Source organism: Alligator mississippiensis, chromosome 2 (assembly GCF_030867095.1).
Source record: "Alligator mississippiensis isolate rAllMis1 chromosome 2, rAllMis1, whole genome shotgun sequence".
Lineage (NCBI taxonomy): Eukaryota > Metazoa > Chordata > Crocodylia > Alligatoridae > Alligator > Alligator mississippiensis.
The window spans coordinates 15546303-15567783 of record NC_081825.1 but is presented as its reverse complement, the minus strand read 5'-3'; the positions used below and the strand labels follow the sequence as shown (position 1 = coordinate 15567783).

The 21481-nt window shown below is 42.9% G+C and overlaps 1 long non-coding RNA gene across 1 annotated transcript in view; it reads right to left on the bottom strand.

Moving 5' to 3' along the window:
* LOC132248485 (uncharacterized) overlaps nt 1-8606 on the bottom strand; it is a 79639-nt gene extending 71033 nt beyond the window's left edge. The window contains exon 1 of the long non-coding RNA XR_009459674.1: nt 8421-8606. This is a non-coding gene — a long non-coding RNA (uncharacterized LOC132248485). The remainder of the gene's footprint in view (nt 1-8420) is intronic.
* Nucleotides 8607-21481: the final 12875 nt, after the last annotated feature.

Genomic DNA, 21481 nt, shown 5'->3' with positions numbered 1-21481 from the left:
CTGAGGCTTAGGGACAGAGAGGTCAGGGGCCTGCTGTTTGGAAATGGGGCCCTGGTCTTATGAAACAAATGTTTAGCATTTTTATGGCCAGAAGAAACCACTGTGAGCAACTTGTCTGATCTTTGGCATAACATAGGTCAGAGATTTCAGCCAGTAATTTCTGAATCAAGTCAACATCTGATGTCTGAGCTAGAGCAGGTAAGTTTATATCCTGCTGCCAGAGTAACCCCAAAAACATGGGAACCCCATGACACCATGGAGTGGTCTATAGCACCAGAAGTGAGGGTTATACCATTACATCATCAAGCCTCTTGTGACTATTTTGTATTGTGTTATTGAATCCAATTCACAGAAGAGCAAGTTGAGGCACAGTCCAATTAAGTGATTTAACTAAGGTCGTATTGTTAGTCGCTGACAGAATCACAAACTGATCCCAAAGAGAGTCCTAACTGCCAGCCTCATAATCAAACTTCTACAAAACTCAGAGAGGCCCGGATTAACATTGTTGGATTCATCCCTAGTCAACAGGGAGTTAACCTATGGCAGATGTCACTGGCATCCTTTCTGTTCTCATCTTGTTGAAATGCCCATTAGTGGCCAAGTTCTTGGCCCAAAGAGAGCTATTTTGGTAAGCTCCAGTGGTACAAAGCAAGTGCAAAGCCAACTCCTCTGGCCTTTGAGGATGACCTTCAAGTAAGGGGAATCTATAGGTCAGTAATTCTTAACCAGGGCACTGGGGCACCCTGGGGTGCTGCAAGTGAGAGATTATATTAGCAAACTTTTACAGAAGCAGGACTTTGGCAGCCATGGCCCCCCTGCTTTACCCGTGGCAAATTAGGGTGTGATGTCTTATGTTGTGTCAGGTTTGGTGATAGTTTGACTAAGATGTTAGATGATGGATGTGTATAGGATGGGTTGGATAGGGATGATCCTGCCTCAGGCATGGGGTTGAACGTGATGACCTCTGGAAGTCCTTTTCAGCCTGACTTCTCTATGATTGCTATGATGCTAAGTTCAGGGTCAGGATCATCCTTGCCTGACTCCCCTGCCCGCACTGCCAGGCCCCTCTGCAAGAAGGAAAGCACTGTAATAAGTAAATTCATTTTTTAAAGTAGGGTGCTGCTCAACTCAAAGTTATGGAGGGGGGGCTTGAGTCAAATGAGGGGTGCCTTGAGTCTGAAAAGCTGAGGACCACTGCCCTGGGTATTGCAGAGTTGGCATAGATATTTTGTTCAGTCTCTGCTCTCAGCCCACCCCTGGGAGACAAGGAGCATATTTGGCAAACTGTTATAGGATGGCAGTCTTCAGCTGCCAAAACAGCCTCTTGGAGGATACTGGCACAAGCAACACTTCGAGCAGACTCAGCTTCTCCAGCCTTGGGGAACCCCCTTTGCATATGTTCCTCTGAGCTGCACTGAATATGTTAAAGGCAGCTTCAGGCAGCTCAGATGCCTTCTAGTTCTTAATTTTCTTTTTATTGATAAAGAAAACATTATGGTGAAAAACGTCTTCCTTGTTGTTGGGTCCTCAGTCATTTATGCAGAAGAGATTTTTGCTCATCATCACATCACACGTCCCTAATTAAACACCCCCCAACACCATCAAAAGAAAGAATCCACACTTCTGTGCTCCAAGAGGCCCCCAGCTCCTTTTGGAAAGGTCTCCCAGATCCAAACACATTGGTCACACATACACAAGAGCTCAGAGGAAGCCTCTGCAATACAGTACAATGTAAAACCCAGCCTTCTATAGTCCTGAAAGCAGTTTCTCAAATAAAAGATAAGTAGTCAAAGTACTAACAGTAGTAGCAAAGAATTGCCTCACCTTATTATGGCTCCAGAGTGAAAACTGTTGCAGGGTGGCTAAACAACATGGCAAATATAGGCAGGCCTGGACATGGAACTGAGGCTTCTAGCCTTACACCTCATACGGGTTTGAGAAGCACTGAGCAAATGAGCTACTTGTAACATTTAAACATTTAAACCACAAAGACAGCTGCTTTTACAGGCACGATACCCAGAAAGATGGCAAGCTGCTGTTTATAGGACATGGTCTTGCTCCTATGCCAAGACTCCCAGTGATTCCTGTGGCACAGGATATGGCTCATCGGGACTAATACCCACATGCATACTAAAGTAAATTTGGCATGCACTTACATGTCTAAAATATATTCTTGTGTGAATACCTGTGCATACAGAACACCAAATCTCCATCTACTAACGCACATAACAGTACCACGGTAGCCATTTGCACACACACGTAATATTGACCTATGCATATCCAATAACATTGTAAATAAACTATGTTGTAAACTTGGCAAAGTAAAAGAATGGCGTGCCTTTAAGGACGTGTCATTTTCTGAAGAAAGAATAATTTGAGTTTCCTTTGAAAGAATAAAAAAGACTGGTGGGTTTAATTAATGTTCTTTTTCTGCAGGGGTCATTATTTGCAATTTAAAGAATAGAGACCTTCAAAAAAGCAAATTCAACCTGTTGTTTAATCTGTCTTTTCTTTGAATCTCTCCCTTCTTTGTAGTCAGGTCCACTGTTCCTTAACCTGATTTATGTGATTGGCCAATTGTGAGTTAATGAAGGGGATAAAATGTTTTCTGGAATGCTGGGATAATCGACAAATAGCAATGGCCAGTAACTGGACCACTGCCAAGACAGGATCTTAATCCCCTGAAGTCCAAGGCTATTGTAGAGTTGCAGTGAAGTGGGAACTGAAAGAAACCAGTTACATCATCCCATTTGTTTTCTTACATGGGGACAAATGTGCTCACTCCAGCACGTATATTTGAAGACTAATTACATATATGGAAAAAAGTGAAGAAGGAATTTTTCTATGTACTTTTAGGCATATGTGATTACAAGTGTGTTTTAAGATTTCTAATCCCCTCCTTTTCTGGCAACCTTTTACTGTTTGATGCATTCAACGTGGTCTGTTTTTTCTAGAGGTCACACATTCTCTTCCCCTACCTCTGCTTTTCTTAATGATGCAAAGCAGTTCCCTTTCCTTCTGTCAAATATTTTTTCCTGAATTCTTAGTTACAACACAAGATCAGAATGGTTCAGCTGTAAGGATTAAGGAGGTGGTTTTAAAATGCATGGCTAGCTTTCAGGTTTAAAATTTAAATTAGAAAACAGAGCCGACCTTGTTCATTTTGTTTTGCCTTTCATGTACTGAGCAAAAATCAATGTGGCTGGAATCTCATCAAAATCAAGCAGGTTATACCATGGGCAAATTTTGGCCTGCTCATTTGTGGTCAAGATGTTTCTAAAGAAATTAGTAATTTAGGATGAATTCAGGTTTGGGTGTCCAACTGGAGACAGCTAAAAGACACCTTGTATTTCAAAAACACTATATATATAGATATATAAATATATAGATATATCTATATATCTATATATATACACATATTTGAACTAAAGCACTGTATATATCTTTGAAATCATATATATATGAATATATTATAGTATGTGTATATATAGTGTGTGTGTGTGCATGTGTGTGTGTGCATAACTCCTATGCCATATGAATTGTATCCTGTGCCACAGGAATGTGTGTGTGTGTGTGTGTGTGTGTGTGTGTGTGTGTGTGAACCTTTGGACATGTGCATAAAACTTAAGGCACTGCAGTCTTGATCCTGGTGCTATCATAATTCAAGTGATGATAAGAAAATACCCAGACACCTAAAAATGCATAGGAAGACCCAGGAGATGGCTCTAATATAACTGCTCTTCTTATAGGACCAGCCAGGTAGCTGTAGTAAGAGATGAGAATTTGGAAAGAAGCAAGATATGACTCCTGGTATAAAGAGATGTTTAGAGAAACCCAGTTGGGAAGCTATGTTGAAGAGAAACATGGGGCACACAGCAGAAGTGAAAGGAGATTATTTAGTATGAAACACTATCTCAGTGTTACTCAGTGCTAAACTTTATTGGTTAAAATTCATGAGCTGTGTTAATAATTCATAATGAAATATTGGTGTGGTCCAGTGGAAGGTCTAAAAATAGAATTGGGGGTGAAATCCTGCCTCTATGGCATGTTTTCCATTAACCCACCCTGCAGCATAGGTGATACTTCCACACTCGACCCGTCCCTGAGACTCCAAACAAGAACTATAATGGAGTCATAACTTCCTGCAGCCTCCCCTTCAATTCTGGAAGCCTTTCCCTTCACACCATCAGGGCTTCACCATTCAGGTCCTTTGGCTTCTCATTATTACTGTTTCCCATCGTACTTAGTGAGCTAATTGCCATCCTATGAGATTTCGGTGTTACAGCATCACCAAGCAGCTGCATTGCCTGTGTTTAGGGACCTGGTGATTAGAATGATTAGCTCATCCAGCTTGACCCTGCTGGCTCCTGCTTGCTCCACGGATGATTAGAAGCATATGTCTGTAGGCCTGAAGCATTTTACTACATGGGTCTAGTCAACAAGGCAAGCACCATTTTGCTAACTGAATGAGGGATAGAGTCATGAACAGGTGGGCTCTGTCTGCTAGCATTCATGGTTACAGGCCTGGAGTAAAGAGTGGTCCTCTGGACTGGAGCCGCGCAGGCCAGGAAGTCCACGCAGAGCACTGGGACAGAGTAGCAGACATCTGTACAGTACAGATTGCTGGCAGCCATGTATTCCACTTGGGAAGAAAATGAAGGATTCGCGATTGAGAGGTTTCAGAAGAGTGTCAGAAAAGACTCTTGGAAATGTGAGTAGTGCTGGAGAGAGGTCTGGGAGGTCAAGAGAGAAGAAGAGAAATCTAGATTCGGTCTGTCTCAGATAAACAAAAACATGAAGTTTATAGGCACAAGAGCAGAAGCAAGAGTGCAAATGTCAGCAGAGGAACTCACTGTCCTCAACGGTGTGTGCACTAAGCAGAGGGCATCTTCTGGCGTATGGCCTCAGGTTCCCAGCTGCCTCTGACCCACAGGCTTTGCTCTTTGTTATTTATTCTCTAACTTTATGAAAGTTCCTCAGGTGTTAACGGGAGAGTGCAGAGTGTTAAATCTCATCTCTGTAGCTGTTAATCAAAGACAAAGCTTGTAGAAAATGTTCAGGAGGGCTTTGCTCTTAATGTGTCACAGTTGTGGTATACCTCAGCAAAATCACACATTCTTAAAGGCTGGTTTTACTGGGTTCATCTGTGCATGCCATTAAGGCACCATGATAAACTATGCCAGAGCTTATTATGGCACCTTAATGGCACATGTAGATGCTTAAACTGCTGTGGTCCTTGGTGCATGTGCAAATGCTACGTCTAGGTCTCCAGACGTTTGAGCCACGGAGGAGCAGCCCCGGGGCTGGCAGGATCTTTGGGAGTCAGCCCTGGGCTCTGGATGCCAGGATCAGGTGGCGAATGGGCTGGCTGAGGCATGAGGGTGCTAAAGTATGAGGCTGGGCTGCAGGCAGCCCCCCACCCTTTTGCACCCTTGTGTCCAGCCAGCCCTGGTCACCATCTATACATGTGCTTTGGTGCAGTAAGTAACTGTACTGTAAGACAGTACTGTCCCCAGCAGTACTATCATAGGGTACAGTTAATTAATCTACTGCTCCCTCATACCAGCACACATGTGGATGGTGACACTTTACTGTGGAGTTAATTAGTCAACTCCACAGTAAAGTACATGTGTAGATGAGGCCATTCTCTCCTAGACTGGTTTAAGTCAGTCCATTAAAGACAATGGAGTTATACTGCTTTAGAAAACAATGAAGGCAAGAGAAGAATCAGACCTTGAACGTACAACAGTGAGGCCCTGACACAGTGTAGTAAGATTATTCACATGAGCAATTCCACCCTCCATGCATGCTCTGGACTCAGGGGGATCATGGATCCATCCCTTCACTTATTTAGGAGTTTTGTGGCATCCTCATTCTCACCATTCAAAAAAAATTATTTATTCTTCATCAGTGCACAGAAATAAGGGTAAGTAAGCTTGTGCCAGAACATGGAGACCATCCTGAGGAGGCCTGCATTATACCTATGTGTCAACATTGTCGTATCATTGCATTTTATTTCTTATACTATACTATTTCTTTTAATCCTGTCTTATATTTCTACATTAGATTTAATGTTGTATATAGTGGGTGTGTCTACACGTGCATTCATGTCACATTAAATTTACTGTACAGTAAGTTACTGCTCAGTAAGTAGAAATAGGCCGGTGTCTACATGTGCAAGCATTAAAATGCATTAACACTGTGTGTGGTTAACTGCACCTTGTCATGCATCCACAGATGCATCTCAAGCAGATCCAAGAAGGTGATCCTCCCCGTCTATGCGACACTGGTCAGGCCGCAGTTGGAGTACTGCATCCAGTTCTGGGCACCGCACTTCAGGAGGGATGTGGACAACATGGAGAGGATCCAGAGGAGGGCCTCCCGCATGATCGGGGGCAGTAGAGCAGCCCTTACGAGGAGAGGCTACGGGACCTGAACCTGTTCAGTCTCCACAAGAGAAGGCTGAGCGGGGATGTGGTGGCCGTCTATAAACTGGCCAAGGGAGACCAGCAGGCAATGGGAGAGTCCCTGTTCCCCCGAGCACTACTGGGATTAACAAGGAATAACAGCCATAAATTGACCAAGAGTAGATTCAGGCTAGATATCAGGAGGTACTGCTTCACAGTCAGGGCGGCTAGGATCTGGAACCAACTTCCAAGGGAATTGGTGCTCGCTCCTTCCCTGGGGGTCTTCAAAAGGAGGCTAGACAGACACCTTGCCAGGGTTGTTTGACCCCAGCATCCTTTTCTGCCCATGGCAGGGGGGTCTGACTTGATGATCTGCTCAGGTCCCTTCCGACCCTACCAGTTATGAAACTATGAAACTATGGTCTGACTTGGGACTAAAGTTAGTCTCAAATCATTGCACACATGAAGTGTTACTGAGTAGTAAGGCGTCTACATGCACGTTACTGTGCAGTAACTAATTGTGCATAAGTTTGATACCTGCATCGTGCCCATACTGCACAGTAATTCTAGGTTACTGCACAGTAATTTAGGTTAATGTGCACATGTAGATGCACTCACTGCTTGCCATTTTGCTCTTTAAAATGGTGATAAATATTCAGAAATTATCAAAATAAATTTACCATACCAGCAAAAGGCAGTAAGACATTATCAAAACAAAATGTTTTGATGCTTTGAAATACATTTGTCACAACCCAAAGTTGTGATTTTTTGTTTGTGTGCGCGCTTCGGCACCGCTAAATTATTTCCCGCCAATTTGTCACTTTCTTTGCACGGTAGAGTTCTCTGCTGCAAGAGAGAGCTCTGGTGCAACGGGGGATTTCCCGCCGGATTACAGCTTCTTTGCAGGGTGCATCTCTTTTGCATCATAGTGATACACGTTGTAAAGAAGTTCCCGCCATTTGTATTAGGATTCACACCACATTATTGGCCAATTCCTAATGTAGGCACATGTGGCGGCTAGCGATTGGCTTGCTAGCTGTACAAAAGGCTTGGGTAGTTTCCGCCCAAGCCGGAGGAGGAAGGACGAGAGAGATTCTGTGTGAAGATCTCCAAGCGCTGCGGACCCTCGCGGACTCGGCGCGCCTCCCCTAAGCAGGCAATAGAGGCAATACAACCGAGTCTACGGAGCTTTCGCTTCTCGCCTCTCCCCGTCGCTGAGCGCAATCCTAGACGTATCCCTTTCCTGTAACTTCGGACCCGCGGAGCCTAAGTAACTCCGGGGAAACGTTTCGAACCCAACCGAACCGGACCCGCGGAGCCTGAACAACTCCGTGGGAGCAATCGATTTGTCGTGTTCCTCTAATGAGGATCCAAGCGGGAGCTGTGCCTGGAAACCTGTCCAGCCTACACCAATACCATCTTTGGGTGTAAGTAAACAATCTTTTCAATCAACCATTACACCTCCGTAACTAATTATCTAACTCATGTGCGCTAAACCGCCCCGCGGTTCTCTCCAGCCCCGTGTGCCCGGGCTGCTGGCCACAGCCCGTGTGCACCGAAGACGGGTCCAGTTTGCCCCGGTTCGCCCCCGGCCCGCACATGGCGGCGAGAATGGGATCGGAATCACCGCCACACATGGCGACGAAGGTGGGATCGGAGCCCGGCTCGCACAACATTCTGCAACGATTATTCGGTAAAGTCAAAATTTAAACTTTTCATTCTTATTTCGAATGAAAACAAATGTTGAATATTAACATTGCCTCTACTGTGGAAATGACAGTTTTTGTGAAACAACAATAAACCATGAACCTCCCTTTCCCCCCCAAATCATGGTAGCAAACTTTCTCTGTAATAGCAGATTACACATAACTATAAAAATAGCAATAACCAAAATTATCTTGGACTTAACAACAACAGCATGTCAATAGTGACATGTAACATTAGAAGTGGGAAAAGTAATAGAAAGAGAAGAATAGACATATAGCAAGGACAAGAGTAGATGTTGTAGCTTACCCTCAAGATGTGGTCAGATGATCTCTAGGGTTTGATTATCAGAGCAATATGCATTTCCAAATAATTTTTCTCATGGAAATCAAGTTTCAGATTAGCACTACAAGAGCCACAGCAAAGGCAGTTTGTTCATCAAATCATGTGAAACTACACTGCCATTATTACTTCTTCTCTACATATTTCAATTTATGCAATCTAGTTTCCAGCCATTCAAGACCAGACCTTATTCCAAATACCTTACAGCGTAAAGAATGTAGGGGGCTATTTTTGTTCGCTTGCCAGCCTATAACAACATTGCTGAGAGTGCATTTAAGTTTTAAAAAAACCTAAGGTACCATAAATAATAGTTAGAAGCCAAAATCCAGATCAGTTAATAAAAAGAGAAAGCCAGGCCATTACAATTCTTTAGGCATGATTTTTCCTGTGCAATTATTCTAGTTGCACTTAACAGATCCAGAGCAACTAAATTCTGTAATGCTTGGTTGTTTGCTTCCAAAGAGAAAATGCATATACAAATGGGACTAGCTTCACAAGGGGGATTTCGGTTCAATAATATGATGCCCATCTTATAAATACCTTGCTGCCTAGTGGAATTCACAACTGCAAGGAAGATGTTCAGACTCCCCGTACAATGGATTTGGAGAGTTAGGCACCTAAAGAATGGGATTCCCAGATTCCAGCATGCTGAGAGGGAAGCTAGCTAAGCAAGCTGGAAGGAAATGGAGGCTGAGGTCCTAAACCCACCCCTCAAAGAGAGCAAGGCATCTCCCTGCAGGTGAGAAGGAGTCACTGATCTTCATTTGGGATTTGTAGCCATGACCTGTCTTTTGGAGCTAGTCACTTAAAACAGGTCAGCCCTGCCTCCACAGAAATCTTGTAGTGATGGTGCATCACCCTAATTACCCTCTTAGCCTGCAGCCCTGGGGTCAGAGCACCCAGGAACAATGTGGGGAAAAATTGAGTTTGATTCCCTCTTCTGCCAAAGTGATTTGGAGCCCAGGTCTCTCACCCCAAAGAATGCCTTAACCTTACTACCAAGTTGTGTTACTTTCTTCATCTTCCCTGTTGAACCACTTTGCCTTTGCATTAAATATTCATTAGGCCAGAGAGAAAGAAAGCTACCTTTACAGTCTCTTCACTCAGGCACTCACTGAAGATGCAGAAGAGTCGAGCTTAAGTCTCCACTCAAATGAGCTTCGTCCTGGACCAGGTCATGTCCCTCTACGTGAAGGTTTTGTGGGTGCAGTCAGATGCAGCATGAAGCTGTTCTCTCATTGCACCCCAGTCGGTCCCTGTGCTTCAGTACCACCGATTTCCCTTCTAACATCAAAGGGAAACAGAAGCCCAGAGCAGGCAAGAGTCTAGTGGGGGCAGATTTATTTAGTGAGCCTGTGAGTACACAATAGCTCGGTATAGCCCCTCTAGCGAATGGAAACCCTCAAGTGACAGCAGGGACTGCCTTGTAAAAATATCTGGAGTAACTAAACATGTTAGTGCCAAGGGACTGAGCAAGTTATAACCTAATTTCTTTGTGATATTAGTCCCTAGGCCTTCATAAATTGAGGCAAAATGCAGTTAAAAAATCTTTGGCATATTCAGCAAGTTACCCTCGTTGCCTTTTATAAGGCTCACTCTCTCCTGGAGTGACTTCTTGCTCCTAGTACACATGAACATATTTCAACAAGCCTATAACCTCTTGAATAATGTTCCTTTCGTTCTCGTTTTTTCATGCTCTATTAACTTCATGTTGGACTCCAGCCCAGGCTCTCTCATACCTGATGCTTTATATCATACCTCTGTTACTCCAGCCTGATTGGGCCCTACCTTTTTGGCCACCTCAGCCATTAGGTATAGAACTGTTCATTACAATTTCCCCCATCAAAAAAAAGCATAAAAAGTACCTACCTTCCTTCTAAGTTACCAGTGAAAACATCTGCCCTTTAACCTCATCCATTAGCTTACATGTCCCCTTGGCTCCCTCATCTCAGCTAACCTAAAAAAAACCCTTGCTTCTCTGTTGTAACCTGTCCTACTGATGCAGATGCTTTCTCTTCTTAAGGAGAGATTTTAATAGCATGGGCTATTCCATTGAGAAAGACATAAGCAAATAAAGGAGATGTTAAAGCACAATATCATGAAAGCAATAGTCACTAGACCAAATCTGTTTTTTTTAAAAAAAGGGCTGGTATCAACAAATATCTAGTTTCAAAACACACTTGGGGGCGGAGTTTAAAATGTGTTGAAATATTCAATTTTGACCATTTTAAATAAAAATCTTGCAGTTTGTTATTTGAAACTGCATTTTGTTTCAAGATGTTGATTACATATACTAAAAAAGATGTTGGTGACAATGTTTCAACTTTATTCTAGTGAGATATTTCAGCCATCTGATTTTTTTTAGGTTCATAAAAAATTTGAGATTTTTACTTTTCATTCTTATTCAATATGACAACAAATTGAAACCATCATATACTCTAATGGGATTAGAAAACCATTTATCACTGAGCTGAAGTGGTGTCATGTAGGGGTATACGAAGCGGGTCCTTTTTGATCTGGATTTGGATTCGGCCCAAATTAGGGACAGTGATTCGATTAGTTGATTCAGATCATTGTCCCTGATTTGATTCGGCCAAATCTGAATCTGAAGATTCGATGCTGATTCAGAGAATCAGCAATTTGGACACAGAGGCAGCTTTAAATGTTTTTTCTACACACCTTGAGGTAGCAGGCTCAGCTCGTGATTGCTGTGATGGTAGAGCAGATGGAGTGTCCCACGGGAGTGCGGGGGGCCCTCCACATGCTCGGTGGTGAGCCCAGAAGTGGACCAGAATATTTCTGGTCCACTTCTGGGTCCACCGGGGAGCATGCTGGGGGACCCCCTGCCTCCCCTTGACTCGGTGATCAGCTTCAGGGGGACCCCGGGTGCCCCCCCAGACCCAGGAGGCACCAGTCACCAAGCCAGGGAAGCATAGGCAGGGCCCCCCCAGCGTGCTGCACAGCGGACCCGGAAGTGGACTGGAAGTGCTTCTGGTCCACTTCTGGGCCTGCTGCCGAGTGTGCTGGGGACCCCACCATGCTTCCGTGGGATGCTCCATGCACCCCAGCACCACAGCACTGCTGAGCTGTCTGCTACCTAGAGGTATGTAGAAAAAACATTTAAAGCTGCATCTATGTCCGAGTCTCCGAATCTTTCCGAATCTCTCTGAATCAATTCCGAGGGTATTGATTTGATTCAGAGAGATTAAAGGGTCCTCTGATTCAATTCGGATTCAGAGATTTGGTCACTGAATCAGAACGAATCTCCGCCAAATCTAATCAGGGACCAAAGCTTCTCACAGCCCTAGTGTCATGGTGTATTTAATTTCTCCTTGAAGACACCAGTTAAAACATGGTCATCTTCCATGGCTTTGATGAGAATAAAAATCATTTTTCTCTCAAACACATATTGATTAGTAAAGCATGTAGAATAGATTTCTGTGATAGTTATAAGTGAGTTTAGCCTATAGAGTGATTCAGAAGCATTTAAAAATCACGAGTTTCCCCAAAACCCATCTTCACCAGTTTTATAATTTTTCTTCAGATCTCCTCCAGTTTAATATTAAATTTAGAAACTTCAGGCCATATCCCCAGATGATGAAAGAAGATTATGATTTGCATGCCAATTTATGCTAGATAAAATTCTGGCCGTGGAATTTTAACTCTGTTATATACTTACACATAGTCTTTGATGGTAACATTTGTCACTGATTGGCCTAGCTTCTGACTCATCCTATCATGCCATTCATAAACACCTCACATGGATCTGGTGCCTGCCTCAACCTCTCATGTCTGCTTTATTTGTAGCTTTACTGTTTAAAATGTCCCAGTATCTTAACGAAAAAGTCCTGGGGGGAAGATGCATGTATTTTTTTTTATTTCCCCTTTCTCCTCACGTTCCTTCCCTGCCTTTCCCGCCTACTTCAAAGATTCTAGCTGGTGCCTTATATCACCAGCACCCCCAGTAAATTATTCAGAAGCAGGCCATGTCTACATGAGATGCTTTACTGTGCAATAGACTAATCTACTGCACAGTAAAGCATCACTGTCTACACATGCAGGTGTTTACTGTGCAGTAAATTAGTCTACTGTACAGTAAATTTACTGCACAGTAAATCCAAATAGCACTAATTTCATGTGTAGATGCACCTGCAGAGTATAAACACTTTTAGCAGCACAAAGTTTCTTTGCCAAGTAGGACAGCCTCTTCCTTCATGACAGCTATAAGAAAGCACTTTCCTTTCAATGGGAAAAAAAGGCAAAATGGACAGATTCCTGAGTCCTTCAAAGCTTCTTGCAAACTGAAGGCCTGAGGATGGGTGGCAAAGAAGCTGTGAGAGTCCCTTGTTAAAATATTGGCAGGACAATGACTGTTGCTGATGGCTACAAGGATGAATGAATTGCATGGCGGTTTGGGACCAGTTCAGATAAGCCTCCAGAAATCTGGCTGCATTTATGAAGATTATTTATACAACAGCATGTGGATGCTGGCCCCAAGAACTGTGTTAGCTGCATGAGAGAAATTCATCAATTGGTAGATTGTAAGGCTGGAAGGGACCTCGGAGGATCCAGCCCCCTGCACTAAGCAGGAAAGATAACTCTGTCCTGGCTTCTTGTCACAGTCCAGAAGCAGGGGCTTTTGGTAACTTGTCTAGTGGTTTGTTATTCAATAATTTCTACTCACTAATGGACTGCTGAGAGAGAAACCAACATTCACTACCACTTGTGTGGAAACATCCCTAACATGTAATGGAAAGGGACTGAAAATGTACAGCTGGAGGCTCCAACCAGAAAGGGAGGATGGATGAGGGCCTCGTGTGTCTCACATGAGAGCTGTGGCTTGGGCATCCCATCATGCAACATGGCTGAACTAAATAACAAAGTTATCTAATGAAATAACTAAATACTTGGGTTGGCAAGCTGGTCAATTGACTCGTCAACTGACTGCTTATTTTTGACTGGTCAAAGATAATAGCAATTTTACCAAAAAACTAGTTTTTATAGTTTTATTTACAGAAATATGATTTTGAATAGCTTTTGACACATTTCTTAATGAAAAAGTTGTGCCTTTTCAGTGTATTATTTGGACCTATTGGCAATTTTTAATAATTGTTGACCAGCATTTGACTGGTCAACTGACTGAACTGTATTTGACCAGTCAAATACCCAGCCCTATTAAATACAGAGTCTAGGGCTGCATCTACATGAGACACTGACTGCTCAGTAGCCCATGACTACTGCGCAGTAGCATTGCATGGCAGAAAGCATGATGCAACACTCTTGCACAATTGTCTGGGGCTACTGCCCAGTCATGAAAAAAAGCCTCTCGTGTAGACATGGCCTAGATGGATCAGGAGCCTGGTAGAATTGTTCACCTCAATTCATTCCTTCAGTTTGAGCTAACCTGCTTATATCCTTAATTATTGAGAATTCAAAGTGCCAGTTTACAGTGAAGAGACTGTGTAGCAGTGGCAGGGGCAGTACCTGCTACTTTTCTTGTCTCTCAGTGATTTCTGCTCTAATCCACTCCAATTTCTAGTTACATGATGAAGGCAAAGATTTATTAGTGGGGTGTCTTTTACTGGACCAACTGTGTAGTTGGGGTAGTTAGACAAGCTTTTGAATGTAAGACGTTCTTTGTTGGGTGTCTTCCATTCTAAAGCTTGTGTAACTTTATCCTAACTACACAGCTGGCTCAATAAAAGATATCACCCTAAAAAATCCTTCCCTCTCACATAATTTCTGGATCATCATGGCTGCAACATCACTCATTCACTACTTATGTGATTACATTTCTAACTGCCAATCCTACCCACTCAACTTGGAATATGGTTCTTTGTGGTTCATGCAACATTATCTGGGCAGATTCTGCAAGCAGAAATCTATTGCCCTATCTAGAGGTGTCATGTGAGCTGACATAGACTTCATACTGATCTCCACTAGCTCCCCAAAGCCAACAGAAATAGAAAATCGTTTTAGTCAGCACATCTGTCTGAAAACCCCCAAGCCATTACACCAATTTAGCATAATGAGCGGTGGTTGAAAACCAGTATCATTTGTTGGGCATACTTTGCTGTAATGTGTGTGGTCTCAGTTCAGTCCTTTATGGATGGATATCACCTGCAAAAATTCCAGCCAGGATAAGTGTTATACCAACAGAACTGTCTCATTAAGAAGCTACGCTCTGCTGGTTTTTCTTAGGAAACCAACATCCAAAAGGCATCTCATTGTGACTGGCTGCTTTTAGCCAAAATTAAAAAGAGTAAAAATGATCCTGCTGAGTCTAAAGCACAGTTTCCAGGCTGGAGGGTCTTGCTTCTCCATGCAGGGTCGGACTGATTGCACATTTGGAATCAAGATGGAATTTTACCCAGTCAGCTCGATATAGACTGTGTTGGGAGTGGTGGGAGGTGGCGATTGGCCCTCTTCCTTGGATCTCTTGAGTGCATTTTAACTACCTTTGCAATGGAAGGACACTGACAGCACTCATCTCCTTGCCTATGGCAAATTAAATTGCTTTTGGTGTTTTGGGGCAATTTGCTTTGTAGTTCTGCTACAGGGCTGATTTGTGCAGTTTTAGGAATAGGTTAGACACAAACTTATATAGGATGGTTTGGACAGGAATGATCCTGTTTCAAGCAGAAATTGGACTAGGTGACCTCTGGAGGTCCCTTCCCATCCTACTTGTCTCTGATTCTACGAATCTATGACAACTTGCTGCAGCTGAGCTTCCACTGAGTGTCCACTAGGCATCTGGGAAATACTTCTGAAAAGCCATCTAAAGCCTAGCTGTTTGACCTCTATACTTCTTCCTTGAGATCCTCAGAAAAATGTTTCCTTTTACCAACCTTCAGCATGGCACCTTTCACAAGGATACTTACAGAAAAAGAAAATAACCCCCCCCCCCCCGAAGTAAGGCAAACTATACACCTAAAATTTAACATGACATTTTGCTATGATTTCCACTGCAATTTGGCCATCATTCATTACCCACATGCAATAGAAAACCTGTACAATTTTTTCTTCCCTCTCTATTCGTAAATTGTTCATGACTCAATCCTGATTTTTGTAGGTATGTTTGTTCTTCATACACATGCATCAAATAATTTGGGCCAACAATATCCAGCCAGTCAGCTGTTCGTGAACAGATCCCATGGATCATTTGAATTATTTAGTAACAGGCAGGGCGGATCTGGGGAATAGTCATACCCCTCTCTGATGGTTCCTCCCAGTAGTGCAATGCATCAGGCAAAGCAAAATGGGGTAAGAGGATATGTCATGGCTATAAACCAGATTAGCCCTTTCTCAGCTCTGTAGCTGCTGCCAAATTAACAACTATTGATTTTCACTCATCATATAAAACTGGTGGCTGCAGAGCCAGGGAAAGGTTAACTTGGCTCTTGGCAGTGGTGCACACTCTCACAGCATTGCCCTGTCCCTGCTCCATCCTGCTTGGCACCCCCTTTTCAGACTCCTAGATCTGCTGGCAGTAATAAGTGGGCATAATGTTATGTATGTTGGCTGACTGATTATCTCAGTTATATGATATTGTTTCTGTTCCCTGAGTCGGTGACTGAAACCTCTAAAGTTACTGAATTGTACCGTATTTATTAATTGTGTGCTGTATGTATTAATTGTGGATAAACAATAATCCATCGTGCATCAAAATGTGCGGATCATTTGAGAGTAACCACGTGAAAGTGACCCATCCATGCAGGAGTCTATAAGTAAACTTGTTTTTCATGATTTTTGCTACTCCAGAAAATACTTACTTCAGTAAAGTTGCTATCGCAACTTGATGGATTCCAACAGACACCGCAAAACAAGGCCCTTGTATTTGGACCCTTGATGTCTCCAAGTCCAGCCACCTCCTGATGCACTTGACTCATCTAAGCACAAGCAGAGCAGTGATATCATGCAAGGACATGACAGCTCACACTTTGCTCATATAAGATGGGGATATCTGGAATATGTGAATATGTTTACAGGAGTCCAGCTATACTGAACTATGGTTATGGTATTCATCTGCACCTCAGTTTGTGAAGTTAAAAGGATTTGCTTGTTTAGTGCTTGACTAATGAGTTTTCTTAAACATATTTAATAGCCAAGGGACTCCATTTCTATGTACTACTGAATTTTTTTGCAGGGTTACACTGGCATTAGCACATCAGATACTCACGAATGACATAAATAATTATAGTACATGGAAAGATACTTGATGGCTGTGTTGACACTATTTAATGGGGCTGACCATGCATGTAAGATGATTTCAGTTTATAGAGTAAACTGAAGGAATAGAGAAGAAAAATCTTTGACATGTTAAAGCACAGTTAATAACAGGCACACTAGTTAATTATTCTACACACTGAGATTGTCTACACATGGGCATTAATGCGCAGTAAATTATTTTGACATGACACTTTAATGCGCAGTAAAAACATGCTAATATTCTAATGCACAGTAAAAATATGCAATTTTTGTGGTGGTCTTTGAGAGAGACAGAGGCAGCTGTCTCCACCAGGTGGAGGCCCTGGAAGTGATCAAAGCCCCAAAGGAGCCAGAGGCCCTAACTGGACTCCAGCAAACTGGGACCCAACAGGGTTGAAGCCCCAGCCAAAGATAGAGGGAGAGAAGAGAATCCCTGCCCTTCCCAGACGGGTTGGTAGCTGTGGAAAGGGGACCAGAGGCAAGGCACCCTTGGCTAGACGCTCATTACCTAAAGGCATTATTCTAAACAACATACTAACTATAGGTGTTCATACACACCATGTTTTTTGACGTTTCTTATGCTGCAATGGCATGACTGTTTGCACAAGCGGGTTTTTTGGACACTTTAAAAGTCTTTCTGGCACATTAAAGTAAAACTCCTCAGATGTAGTTTACTTTGGCTGACTGCAAATTAAGGTGTTGCATCCATGGATTCATTGCATACTAACACAAAGGCACTCAAAGACATGTAATGAGCCTCTTTGTCCACCAGATGGTGTGCAACTTTTTTGTAGTTCATCTTTTTGCTGCTTTCAAATTTCTGCTGCTTTTTTTTTCTTTTGCCATGTGCTGGCTCTCTGCTCCCACAGCTGCATGGCAGAACATAGGGTGGAAGACCCCAGGCTAGGGAGGCAGTGTAGGATTGTCCTGCTCTCCTGTGGTGCCAGCTGGGGCCTGGGCTTAATTCATGCAAAAACCTAGTATGTGCAGACACTGATACAATGCTCCAAAGGTTAATTCATTCTAAAACCTAGTATGTACAAAAACTAATGTGATGCTCCAAAGTAAACAAGTTTAAATTTTATTAACCTATTTAATTTAATGAGGATTAAACTCAGTGACATGTACACTCTACAACATTAAGGCATGACAGGCAAGAAAGAGAAGCCAGGTTAGGGGCTGAGGTAGGTGAATAAGTGCTACACAACCACCGGGGAGTGCCATGACGACTCTGAGGTGGACCTTGTTACAGTATCATACACCAAAGAATGAAATGTTTCATTTTGTTTTCAGAAACCATACCTTATTGGTAACAGTATTAGCATTAGCCGTATAATTAGTGCTGAATTTAGCACAATTTTGAAATGAACCATCCTTTCAAAACAAAACATTTAGATCTTTTACTCAGAGAATATCAACATTGCATGTCTCAATCTTTTCAAATATTATTTTTCATATTTTTCTGGCTGGACTTTGAACCACATTCATAATTGGAGTCAGCTTGGACAAAAAAAACAACAAACCAAAACCACACAACCTCATTGTCAGCAATTTTAAGTGATTCCTTCTTGGAATAGCTGGTTCTAGAGTTCCCCAAAGGAGATGCTATTCTTCATGTCATCTCAAATAATGCACACACAAGCTAATTCCACAAACAACACTAAACTTTAGACAAGAAGACTCAATAAAATAATGAAATGAGTAAAAAAGTTCTTTGAGTCAAATATAAAGGCAATAACATCTATCTATATAAATGACTTAGGCAGGTAAGGTTATTTGGGTAGATGTGATATCTTTTATTAGACCAATAAAATAGTTGGAAAAAAGTTCTTTGCCAGCATTCAGGCACAAATACCCTTCTTCAGGCATCGGGGGCATTTGTATACATGCTTGCACTGCAGCACCTGGCACTGCGGCACATGCATTTGTATAAATGGCACAATGCACGTCAGTGCTGAGAAAATGGCGGCAATGTGCTTATGAACTAAAACACATCAAAAACACCTTCAATGTGCTTTAATTCAAAAGCACACTGCTGCCATTTTCTGTGCACTGACACGCATTTCACTACTTATACAACTGCATGAGATGCAGAACAGTGCACATGGATCTCCATCACATTGCAGCAAAAAAGTTATATGTATAAATGCCCTGGGAGACTCTGTTGTTCTGAGTTCTCCAAAATAGAAAAGAAGCTAAAAGCATAACAAGAAGCCTGTGAAAATATAAATGAGTGGAAGTTTGGAAGACAATGGGTAGAGATAAGAGAGTAGAGGGGGAAAGCGGGGGAATGCAAGTGGTTATCTTCAAGCAGGTAGCTGGTGAATTAGATGTCAGGCAGGTTATAATGTGTCAAAAATCCAATGCCTATATTATGTCTATGTTTTTTCTCTATCCAGTAGATTTATGAAACAAAGTTTGTAGGCCCATCTATGAAAGGTGTTTTGTAAGTTCCCTTTGACGATTAGAACTGGGAGATCAGAGAGGGAGTGATTTTTCTCTCCAAAGGACAGATTCTCTCTCCAAAGTCCTTAATTTCTGTCCAGAAAAATACCCAAATAAAATACTACCATGTGGAGAACTAGAAGAATTTTTCCAGTGCCTCTATCTGAAGTAATATTTCCACAACCAAAATAAATCCACTTTCAACACTAATTCATCCTATGACAACTGAACTCATCCTGTGACAAATGAACAGCTTGAAACAGCTCTGAGTTAAGTTGCAGGGTGGGGGGCACTGAGAGCGACCTAACTGTAGGTGTATACTACAGACCACCAAACCAGGGGGAGGAACTCAATCTGGAGTTCACCCAAGAAATGACTGAGGCTGCATGTGCATATGACATGGTCGCCATGGGCAATTTTAATTATCCAGACATCTCCTGGGAAGAACACTTGGCCAAGTTGGATCAGTTGCAATCCTTCCTGACCTGTGTCGAGGAGCTCTTCCTGACTCAGGAGGTGCATGGGCCAACCAGAAGTGATGTTCTGCTAGACTTGGTATTGGCCAAAGGAGATGACCTGGTGACCGACTTAAATATAGAGGGAAGTCTGGGTGACAGTGACCATGAAACTATCGTGTTCACTGTCCAATGTAAGGCAGACAAATCTGATAGCAGGATTGAAGTCTTGGACTGCAAAAATGCAAATTTCAACGAGTTTAGGTAACTAGTAGGGGAAGTGCTGTGGGACCAGGGACTGAAGACGAAAAGTGTGCATGAAGAGTGGTTGTTCCTTAAGGACACGATCCTTGAAGCACAAAGGAAGTTCATTCCCATGTGGAGAAAAGGTAACAGAAGCCCTATTGGCTAAACAGGAAAATCGTGGTCCTCTTAAGAAAGAGGATTATAAACAATGGAAGCTCGGGATGGGCCCCAAGGAGGACTATTCCATGGTGGTTTGCATTTGTAGGGAACAGATAAAAAAGTGAAAGCAGAGACCAAATTTAGATTAGCAACAGGAATCAAGGATAACAAGAGTCCTTCTTTAGGTACATAGAGAACAGACAGAAAACAAATGGGAGTGTGGGGCCATTGCTCAACAACTCAGGAGAGCTGGTTACTGGCACCCAGGAGAAAGCTGAACTCCTGAATGACTACTTTGCCTCCGTCTTTCACCGGACCACGGGGAAAACCATGCCAGGTAGAGTAGAGTATGAGCACAGCAGGAATAATCACATTCCTACTATTGCCATAGAATTGGTATATGACCAATTAAAAAAATTAGATATATACAAGTCAGCAGGACTGGATGATCTTCATCTAAGAGTGCTGAAGGAGCTAGCCAAAGTCATTGTGAAACCCATGGCAAAACTCTTCCACAACATGTGATGCTCTGAAGAAGTCCCTGAGGACTGGAAGATGGCCAATGTTGTGCCCATACACAAGAAGGGCAGGAGGGAGGATCCAGGCCAATCAACCTAACCTCCATCCTAGGGAAAATCCTAGAAAAGTTCATCAAGGAGTCTATCTATGATAAGCTTGCAGAAGGTAAGATTCTGAATGGCAGTCAGCATGGCTTCATTGCAGGCAGGTCTTGCCTTACAAACTTCATCTCCTTCTATGACCAGGTAACTTGCCACCTGGACATGAGAGGGCAGGTTGACATTATATACCTAGGCTTCCAAAAGACCTTTGATTTAGTATCCCACAATGTCCTCATGAGAAAATTGGAGGATTGGGAGCTTAACTCTGAGACAGTAAGGTGGTTGAGAAACTGGCTGCAGGATAGGACCCAGAGAGTTGTAGTGAACGGATTTGTGTCATCCTGGCAACAAGCTGGCAGTGGTGTCCCACAGGGGTTGGTGCTTGGTCCAGTACTTTTCAACATCTTTACAAATTATTTGGATGTGGTAGGTAAGAGCTCACTGGCCACATTCATGGATGACATCAAGTTATGGGGAAGCGTGGTCACGCTTGAAAATAGGCTACAGATACAGGTGGACCTAGACAGGCTAGCAAGTTGTGTGGATTGGAATCTGATGAAGTTCAAAGTTGAGAAATGTAAAGTGCTCAACCTTGGGATGAACAACCCCCAACATGCCTATAGATTTCATAGATGTCATAGACATTAGGGCTGGAAGGGACCTCGGAAGATCATCGAGTCCAGCCCCCCGCCCAAAGGGCAGGAAGTCAGCTGGGGTCATAGGATCCCAGCAAGATAAGCATCCAGTTTCATCTTGAAGGTGTTCAATGAAGGCGCTTGAACAACCTCCGGCGGCAGGCTGTTCCAGACCTTGGGGGCTCGGACAGTAAAGAAATTCTTCCTTATGTCCAGTCTGAAACGATCTTGTAGTAGTTTGTGACCATTCAACCTAGTTG